The following is a 10,160-nucleotide window of genomic DNA, read 5'->3' as shown; positions in this document are numbered from 1 at the left end:
GTACAAAATGAACAACTACACGTACCTCTTAGAGAATAAAATCAACGTCAGTAGTGAAATCACCAGCTGCCTAGATCTTATGTGAAACCCTCGTGGTCAAAATGGGTAAGGGTTTTTCAGAAACAATCTCAAATGACACTCGTCCAGTGGTTCTGTGAGGTGTGTTATTATAAGCAAAATGTAGAAGGTAAATATAGCAATCCTAGAGTTTTGGTTGAGATGGCATATAGGCTCTTAGTAAATATAGTATCATGCTATTGGTCATTTTGGTTTGACCATTGCCTTTTGGGTGGAAAGTAGCCATGAAAATCCAACTTAGTGCTTAAATTCTTAAACAAAGTTATCCAAAAGTGACTACAAAATATAGAATCTTGATCTAATACGATCACTTCTGGCAAGCTATGATGATGTACAAAGATGTGTTTAATGAACATATCCACGGCTTGTTGGGATGATAAAGTCTTCTTACATGGAATAAAATAGGTTGCTTATTTATGTAGTCCACTATAGTTCAAATCGTATCATTTTGAGCAATTGTGGTAGGTAATCCTGTTATAAAATCCATAGAAATTTGCTCTCGAGACTTAGTAGGTATTAGTAGACTCATTAAAAGTCCCTAAGTCTTACCCTTGTAGCTCTTCATCTTTTGGCATACCGTGCATTTGACTACAAATTAAGCAATATCAAGGCTAATTAAATATTTCGTCAACAACTTGAAGAGTGGAGGAAACACTTCTATATCTCATATATAGAGGTTGATGCGTCTCTTCCATGATCATACATCTAAATGTTTGTGTCACGCATAATTTCTTTTCATAAATGAGTGGAGGAAACACCTCTATGTCTCATATATAGAGGTTGATGCATCTCTTTCATGACCACACATCTAAATGGTTGTGTCATGCATAATTTCTTTTCATAAAAGGGATAACCTTCATGGTAATAATAATTACCCTTAGGGTTCCAACCATTATGATGCATACTAATTCATAGAAATCGGGATCATTCTAATATGACTTTCATAGCTTTAAATGGTTCACTCTTAATGGCAGGAATATGATTAATATTGGGCCTCCTATTAAGAGCTTCAACAGCTACGTTTTCTTTTCTAGGTTGATACTATATATCATGGGCACAAAACTTTAAATAAATGATATCCATTTGATATTTCTATCTACGATTAGGGCTGAGAGAGCAAGTGCTTAATACTCTATTGATCTGTCTATGATTAGGGCTGAGAGAGCAAGTGCTTAATGATCTGTCTTAATTAAAAATTATGATCCCATCAAATAGTGTTTCTAAATCTTTAAAGCATACACTATAGTAGTCAATTCTTTATCATAAGTGCTATAGTTGCTCTCTGTTGGCTTTAACTTGCAACTCTCATAGGCAATAGGACACCTGTCCTGCATAAGAAGTGCCCCAATGCCATGACCACTAGCATCGGTTAGCTTCTTTCTCATAGTTCAAAAAGATTTCTCTTGTTGCTCTGACCAACAAAAGGTTTTAGTTTTCTTTAGGAGTTCGGTAAGTGGATGTGCAATATATGCAAAATTCTTCATGAACTTCCTATAGTAATAAACCCAAGAATGATCAAACATCATGTATGTTACAAGGTTGAGGCCAAGTAACAATACTCTTAACTTTCTTATAAACAACTTGGATCCTTTTGCAGAAACAATGTGACCCAAATACTCAACGTGATCTTGAAAGAAATTACTCTTCTTAGGGTTGAGGAACATTTGTTTTTCTTCAACGTTTTTTGCTGAAGATTAATATATCATCGAAGAAAATAACCACAATTTTTTGATGCTTGGAAAAGATCCAACTCATCATACGACTAAAAGTTGCAAGAGCATTGGTCACTCTAAAGGGCATAACCAAGAACTCGTTATTTATGACGTGTGTGTCCTGAAAGCAATCTTGTATACATCTTTGTCAACCATTCTTACTTATTTAAGGTCAATTTTACTAAATACCCTAGATTTCCTTTTTTTTCTAATAAATCATAAACTCTAGGGATATGATATTTGCTTTTCACCGTAGTTTTGTTTAATACACAGTAGTCAATGCATATACAGTATGTACCATTCTTATTTTTCACTAAAAGCACTAGTGCTCCATACGGTGAACTCTTAGGTCGTATCAATCCTCTTGCTAATAGCTCCTCTACTTGCTTTTGGATTTTCTTTTGCTCGAGCATAGTTACTCTATATAGTGCTTTGCAAGGTGGAGAATTTCCTGGCAATATCTAATCTAGATCTAGCCAATCTAGGTCCTAGTTTATCTAAGAAATAGTCTAAGAACTTGGAAAGAAATGGATGGTGAGAAGGGTTTGTTGGTGATGTCTTTGAAGTAGCAACTATATTAACAAGCACCAAATAGGTCTTCTCTTACTTTCTCAAAGCTCTCTTTGCTTATGTATGGCTAAGCAAAGGAAACACTTCTCTTTCCTTTTGGATTTTTAGACAAATGGACTTACCATCTTTTTGAATCCACATCTCATGAGTATCATAATCTATTTCTGGATTATACTGTTAACGCCAAGGTATACCTAAGATCACATCTACTCCCTGTGCTATAAGGAAATCTCAATTATCCTCATATGATTAAATACTAATACCTCTTTAACCTCTTTTGTGCAATTGTACTTTGTGGGTGAATACAGTTTTGACCTTAAATTGTGATGAAGTGGATTCACGAGACCAACCATTCTCGCAATTCTTTTAGTATGTACTCCTGTCATCATGTAGAATAATAATTTCCTTTCCTTTCATTGTTCCTTTTACTTTCAAGAGAGAGTTTCGACCTTAAATTATGATGAGGGATTTATTTTTGGAATTACCCTCTTGCTTGGCATAACCATCGTCATCTTTGTCTCTTCAATCATGTGTAAGATCGCCACTTATTTTTTGTTCTCCACCGCTCGATTTTTATTATTCGCTAGACACGTGTTTAGTGACCCTCTTTGTTGCACCTATAGAACTTCACCAAATGAGGCTTACAAGGCTCATTTTTAGTCTTTTTAGATGTACCTAGATTCCTTCTATAGAAACAATGTGGCCCAGATACTCAAGGCTCATTTTTAGTCTTTTTAGATGTACCTAGATTCCTTCTATAGAAATAATGTGGCCCAAATACTCAATCTGTTCTTGAAAGAAATTACTCTTCTCTGGGTTGGGGAAGACTTGGTTTTCTTTCAAAAGAGAGAATACTAACTCCAAATGCTTTTCATGCTCTTCAACATTTTTGTTGAAGACTAATATATCATCAGAAGAGAGTACTGACTCCAAATGCTTTTCATGCTCTTCATCAACATTTTTGCTGAAGACTAATATATCATCAGAAGAGAGAATACTAACTCCAAATGTTTTTTATGCTCTAACATTTTTGCTAAAGACTAATATATCATCAAAGAAAACAACCACAAAGTTTTGATGCTTGAGAAAGATCCAATTCATCATCAAAGAAAACAACCACAAAGTTTTGATGCTTGAGAAAGATCCAATTCATCATACGACTAAAATTTGCAAGAGCATTGGTCACTCTAAAGGGCATAACCAAGAACTCATTATGTGTGTCTTGAAATCAATCTTATATACATCTTTGTCAAACCATTCTTACTTATTTAAGGTTAATTTTACTAAATACCCTAGCTCCCCTCTTTTTTTCTAATAAATCATAAACTCTAGGGATATGATATTTGTTTTTCATCGTAATTTTGTTCAATACACTGTAGTTAATGCATATATGTTATGTACCATTCTTCCATTTCACTAAAAGCACTAGTCCTCCATAGGATTAACTACTAGGTCCTATCAATCCTCTTGCTAAAATCTCCTCTACTTGCTTTTGGATTTTCCTTTGCTCAAGCATAGTTACTATATATAGTGCTTTGCAAGGTGGAGAACTTCTTAGCAATATCTCAGTCTAGATCTAGGCAATCTAGGTGGTAGTTCATCTAAGAAAAAGTCTAAGAACTCGGAGAGAAATGGATGGTGAGAAGGGTTTGTTGGTGATGTCTCTGAAGCAGCAAATGTATTAATATTAGCAAGCACCAAATATGTCTTCTCTTGCTTTCTCAAAGCTCTCTTTGCTTGTGTATGGCTAATAAAAGGAATCACTTCTCTTTTCTTTTGGATTTTAAGACAAATGGACTTACCATCTTTTTGAATCCACATCTCATAAGTATCATAATCTATTTGTGGATTATACTAATAATGCCAAGGTATACCTACGATCACATATACTCCCTATAAAAAGGTGCTATAAGGAAATCTCAGTCATCCTCATATGATTAAATACTAATACCTAGGTCTTTAACCTCTTTTGTGCAATTGTACTTTATGGTCATGAATGCAATTTTGACTTTAAACTGTGATGAAGTGGATTCAGGACCAAAGATTCTCACAATTCTTTTAGTGTGTGCTCCCGTCATCATGTAGAATAACAATTTCCTTTCCTTTTATTGTTCCTTTTACTTTCAAGAGAGAGTTTCAACCTTAAATTGTGATGAGGGGTTCAAGGCCAAACATTCTCCCAACTTTTTCAGATATAAAATCATGTGTACTTCCATCATCGTGTAGAATAACAATTTCCTTTCCTTTTATGGTTCCTTTTACTTTAAAGAGAGAATGAACTTGAGTCTTGAATTTTACCTTCAAAGTCTGTTTATTTATTTTTGGAATTACCCTCTTGCTTGGCATAATCATCGTCATCTTCATCTCTTAAATCATGTGTAAGATGGCCACTTGCTTTTTGTTCTCCACCGCTCGATTTTCATTCTTCACTGGACACTTGAGTGTGTAGTGACCCTCTTTGTTATAACTATAGCATTTCAACAAACAAGGCTTACAAGGTTCATTGTTAGTCTTTTTACATGTATCTAGCTTATTGTCATTCACTTGCAGTTGGTTAGTGCTACCACTACCAAATTTGGGTCTTTCAAATGTGGTCTAGAGAAGGGTCATAATCTAGGGTTTCTTGATGTAAATGGAACTGGTGCTTTAAACTCCTTGTGGGAATACCACTTTTCTTCTAATAATTGATAGCTAAAGATATGACAATATTATGAGAATGAGGGTGAAACATATTCACTTTGGTTCTATTGGTTGGCTTCAAACCTACTATAAACTTTCTTTGTTGCTCTTTTTTCCACACTTCCTCTAAAGCTTGAAGCTGCAAGGTTTGCCAAATATGTCTATAGGCAGATATATTCTCTTTCTCTAGCTTCTTACCTAAAGATATCCCACTGCTACGTGGCTTTGCTTTGTAAGATGGTGGTAGAAAATCTTTCTTGATCAATCTTTAAAAAGATTTCGAAGACTTTAGTTTATGCTCTATCTAGTGTCATTCCACCAAGGGACTTTACTCCCAATCAAATACTTACTAGCACACTTGACTTTATCCTTCAATGAGAATTTATCTCTAGAAAAATATCGTCAAGTTGGCTCAACCATGCAAGTGCTACACATGCATCCTTTTCACCTTCATAATCTTGGAAAGTAAATTTTGATCTTACTCTCCTTCTTGCTGATCTTACTCTTAATCTATTCTACGTATATACGATTATCCTAGAAGTCTAAAGAATTAGATATCGAAGATGCTCGTCTTCACCTTTTCTGTGAAATTTGTCTTTTTAAACATTCTCTAAGTCTCCTCTCACTCAATAATTAAGCTTGAAGTGTATCCATTTGCTCTTGGACAATGGGCAGTTATGGGTGATCCACCATGATAAGGTTTTAAAGAAGTAAAAGGATAAAATATATTTTAAATATGAATATAGTAATAAAATAAGTAGTAAAAATTCATTATGTGTCACTCACAGTTTACAGTTCATATAAATGGGCTGGCTTGAGTTGTCAATCCCGCTCAAGGTAGATGAGTTTGGACTATATTTGATGGTGGCGAAATAGACCCACAAATGTTCGTGTATAAGAATCCGGTTGGCAGGTGAAATTCTCATTTTGTTAAAGTGCCCTTTACTTGATTTGAATGTTTTTAAAACAATTTGATTCTTTTTTCTCTTTTTTGAAAATTTTAAGAATAACTATTTTCTCTGAAATTATGTGCATATTTTCAAGAGCAACTGAGTTTGTTTTAAGGCTTTTATTTGATGCCTTATGAGCCAAGTCTAAAGTCTTAATAGCCTTTAGAAAAGCCTTTGCAAGCCTTATGACCAAGGCTTAATGTGATAAGCCTTTAAACTTTAAGGCGTAACCTTTTATGGACTTTGTAATGCTCCTTCCATTATAAGCTTGAGGACTTGTAAGACTAGAACTTTGATTCTCCATCCAACCATATCCCAAATGGACCCTAAACTCATGGTTATATAGACCTAAATGATGCATGACCTTCCAACTTTAGTGCCTTGACCTTTCATTGGCTAGGTATGGCCTTTTTATTCACCAAACCCCCTTCAACTACCCCTAGAAGGGAACACCTACTTCTATGGCCCTTGGGCTTCTGTTGTGCACCGTTTACTTCCCTTTTATTTTAACTTTAATTCGTATTAATCATTGCTTTAGGTATTTCCCATTTGAAATCCCCTAAACCTTATTTATATGCAAACCTTTTACATATAAATAATCTTTTCCAGTCTTACCTTTTAGAGTTTCGTGTCATTCTCATAACATTTCCTCCCCCTTTAAAGAAAAGTTTTTATCCTCGAGAACAAACTCAATAAACCTTTTCTTTAGTGTAGCCATTCTTTCCCAAGTTGGTCCTTCTTCTAGTCTATCTTTTCACTTTACTAAACGCTCTTTCAACGCATAATGTCTAGTTTTCTTTTCTTGATATTCAATAATCTTTTCAAGCTCATGTGGAAGAATAGGTGGTTCTATAAAATATGTGGAAGAATAGGTGGTTCTATAAAATCAACTGTTTCTTCTTTTTCAATGATGTTATCATTGTTTCCCATCTTGCATTTCAGTTTACTAGCATGAAACACAGGATGCACTCTGGATCCTTTAGGTAAAGCTACCTTGTAAGCTATACTTCTAACTTTTTATAGTATTGTATAAGGACCCTAATACCTTGGACTTAACTTTGGAACTTTTCCACTTTTTAAAGTTTCTGACTTTTCAGAAACCTTTACATAAACTAAATCACCTTCCTCAAAATTAATTGGTCTTCTTTTACCTTCCTCATAACTAATAGAACGATCTTGGACTTTTTTTTATGTTGCTTCTTGCAATGTTTAACATGTCTTGCATGTCTTTGAGAAAGTCTTTTACACTTTGCAATTTTTCTTTTTGTAACCCAACTGCTATGGGTGCTTTAGGTTGAAATCCATGCATTAACATGAATGGACTAAAACCGATAGCAGAGTGTTTAGCACTATTATAAGCAAATTCTAATAATGGAAGATACTCATCCCAATTGTTTTGCTTATGATTAACATATTCTTGAAGTATATCTTCTAGGACTTGATTAATCCTTTCTGTCTGTCCATCGCTTTGTGGATGTTCATACGTACTCATACTAAGTTTGGTGTCCAAATTTTTAAACACTTCTTTCTAAAAATGGCTTGTAAACTTTGTATCTCAATCACTTACTATATTTGCTGGTAATCCATACAATCTGTATAAATCTGTATAGATGATGGATAAACATTCTAGCCAATTCTGATGTTTTTACTTCTTTTTTAGTTGGTATAAATTGTACCAACTTGGTTAACTTATCCACTGCTACCCACATTGAATCATACCATCTACTTGTTTGGGGTAGTCCCACTATGAAATCCATAGAAATACTTTCCCACTTACCCTCAGGGATTTGTAGTGGTTGTAATATTCCACCTACTTTTAAGTACTCAGCTTTATTGACTTGGCACTTAGGGCATTTTATAGCATAATTATGGACGTCCTTCTTTAAACATGCCCAATTAAACTATCTCTTAACAAGTGCATAGGTCTTAGAAATTCCCGAGTGCCCCGCACTTGGATTGTTATGACATTCTAGTAAAATATTCTCATGAATATTTTCTTCTTTAGGTACACAAATGCGAACTTTATATAACAAGTACCCATTATCGATGGAAAAAATTTTCCATCAATCTTTTTCACTTATTGACCCTTCTTTAAGTAATTCCTTTGAAGCACTATCTTTTTTAAGTGACATTCTTTATCACTACCAGCTACATTTTCTTTACTCTCTATTTGAGAGTTATCTTTTTTAATCAAGTTATTCCAAACTACTTGATAGCTAGGGTCATTAGCACATTTTCCTTCTTAAGTGAGCCAATAACTCACCTTTTAGGTGAGTAAAACTTAACACATTTATCATGGGTGCTCGACTTAGAGCATTTGCCCATGACATTTTCTTTTCTATATCTGATTTGAAAATTTAACTCTTGTAGGATTTCAGCCCATCTAGCCTTTCTACCTTTTGACTCCTTTTGAGTACTTAACCATTTAAGATTTTCATAGTCAGACAATACTTCAAAATTGGCACCATACAAATAATAACGCTACTTTTAAGAGCATGAACAATTGTAAATAGTTATGTTTCATAAGTTAAATAGTTACTTTGAGCTTTGTTTAACTTTTTACTTTCAAATGCAACCGGCCTTCCCTTTGCAATAATACTACTCTTACAGCAAAATTACTAGCATTCGTTTCCAATACAAATGGTTTATTTGGATCCACTATTTGCAAAATAGGAGTAGTAGCTATTGGTACTTTCAATTTTTCAAAACTAGCTTGTTGATCATGAGTCCAACTAAATTATTTTCCCTTTTCTTTAAGCTGATTCATCATTGGAACAGCTACCTTGGCTTAATTCCTTTATAAACTTTCAATAGAACTCTACAAGTCCTAAAAAGGTTTGTAACTCATCTATATTAGATGGGGCCTTCCATCTCAATATAGCTTTAACTTTATCAGGATCCATAGAAATCCATTCCTCGGACACATTGTGTCCAAGATATTGCACTTCTTTTTTGAAGAAATCACATTTAGATTTTTAGCAAATAATTTGTTTTTCCTGGGTGAAGTTGTGAATAAAGGTCAAATGTATATAAGGCATCTCATAATGAAAAGACACAATCCCCCTTTGTGCTATTGAGAGCTCTTCCTTGTGTCTTGAGAGAGAGCATTCTAGCATTTGTGCCTCTTCTATGCTTGTGTGTTTTATGCTTGTGTGGGAGACTGAGAGAGAGTGATTACCTTATGCCATGGTGCGAGCGACTCTACGGTGACAGCTTGGAGGTTTAAAGCTTAACAAGTGAGCTTGGAGGCCTCAAGGGACTCAAGTTCGAAGCATTGGTAAGTGCCCCCTTGATTGGGCGAGACGAAGGATTCACTAGTGCCGTCTTCATGATGTCCAAGCGTCTTGGGTGCATTTGGAAGGCTATCAACCCTTATGAGTGTGTAGACGCTAGAATTGTGTTGGATGCATGGATGAAAAGTGTGGGCATGGGGCATGGAGGCGACATGCAAGAACATGATCCGATGTCAGAGTGCCTTGAAAAGGTGTGATTGAGACTGTTAGGGGCAATCTATGGAAGGCATAAGTGCATGGACTAGTGGCGGATAGACCATAATGTAGGAAAGATTGTCTAGGGCTATGTGCCTAAGAGCCGGTGTGATGAACGAATGAAGAGGATTGACTACAAAATGGAAACTTGCAAGGGTTTGGCTAGAAGTGGAAGTTGATTTGGGTTTGGTGGTAGTGGAATTTTCTTTGGGGTTTGCATCCTAGTTGTAGTAGCTCTACCCTCCGTGGTGGTGATGAGCACTCTATCCACTCATCAGTGGGGTGGAGGAGCCAATATAAGCAATAAAAGAAGGGTGAATTGGTTACCTGTACTTATTTGGTTGTCAAAAAGACGTGGATGTCAGTGTTGTGTTGTATGTTACTTGCCAGAATACCAGTAGCAAGACCAAATGAAAGTGTTAGTGCACTAATAGCTTCGTGCCCATGGCTATGGCCTTGGTACACATGGCTGGTGGTTGGAATGAGTTGGCAGTTGTCATGGTGTGGTTGGCAAAGAGACCGAGATTTACGTTGGGAAAGAGGATGGGGAATCCAACCTCTATCTAAACCTTCAAAATCTTGACCCATCACATTGACCTCAAGAATACGGTGTTAGTAAACTGTTGTAGTAAACTGTTGTGCATGTGCTCAAAGATAGTATAGTGTGGGACATGCATGCCTAC

Source organism: Cibotium barometz, chromosome 3 (genome assembly GCF_041138505.1).
Source record: "Cibotium barometz isolate CiBa-2024 chromosome 3, ASM4113850v1, whole genome shotgun sequence".
Taxonomy (NCBI): domain Eukaryota; kingdom Viridiplantae; phylum Streptophyta; class Polypodiopsida; order Cyatheales; family Cibotiaceae; genus Cibotium; species Cibotium barometz.
The sequence above is the reverse complement of the archived record's forward strand: the minus strand, read 5'-3'. Positions refer to the sequence as shown.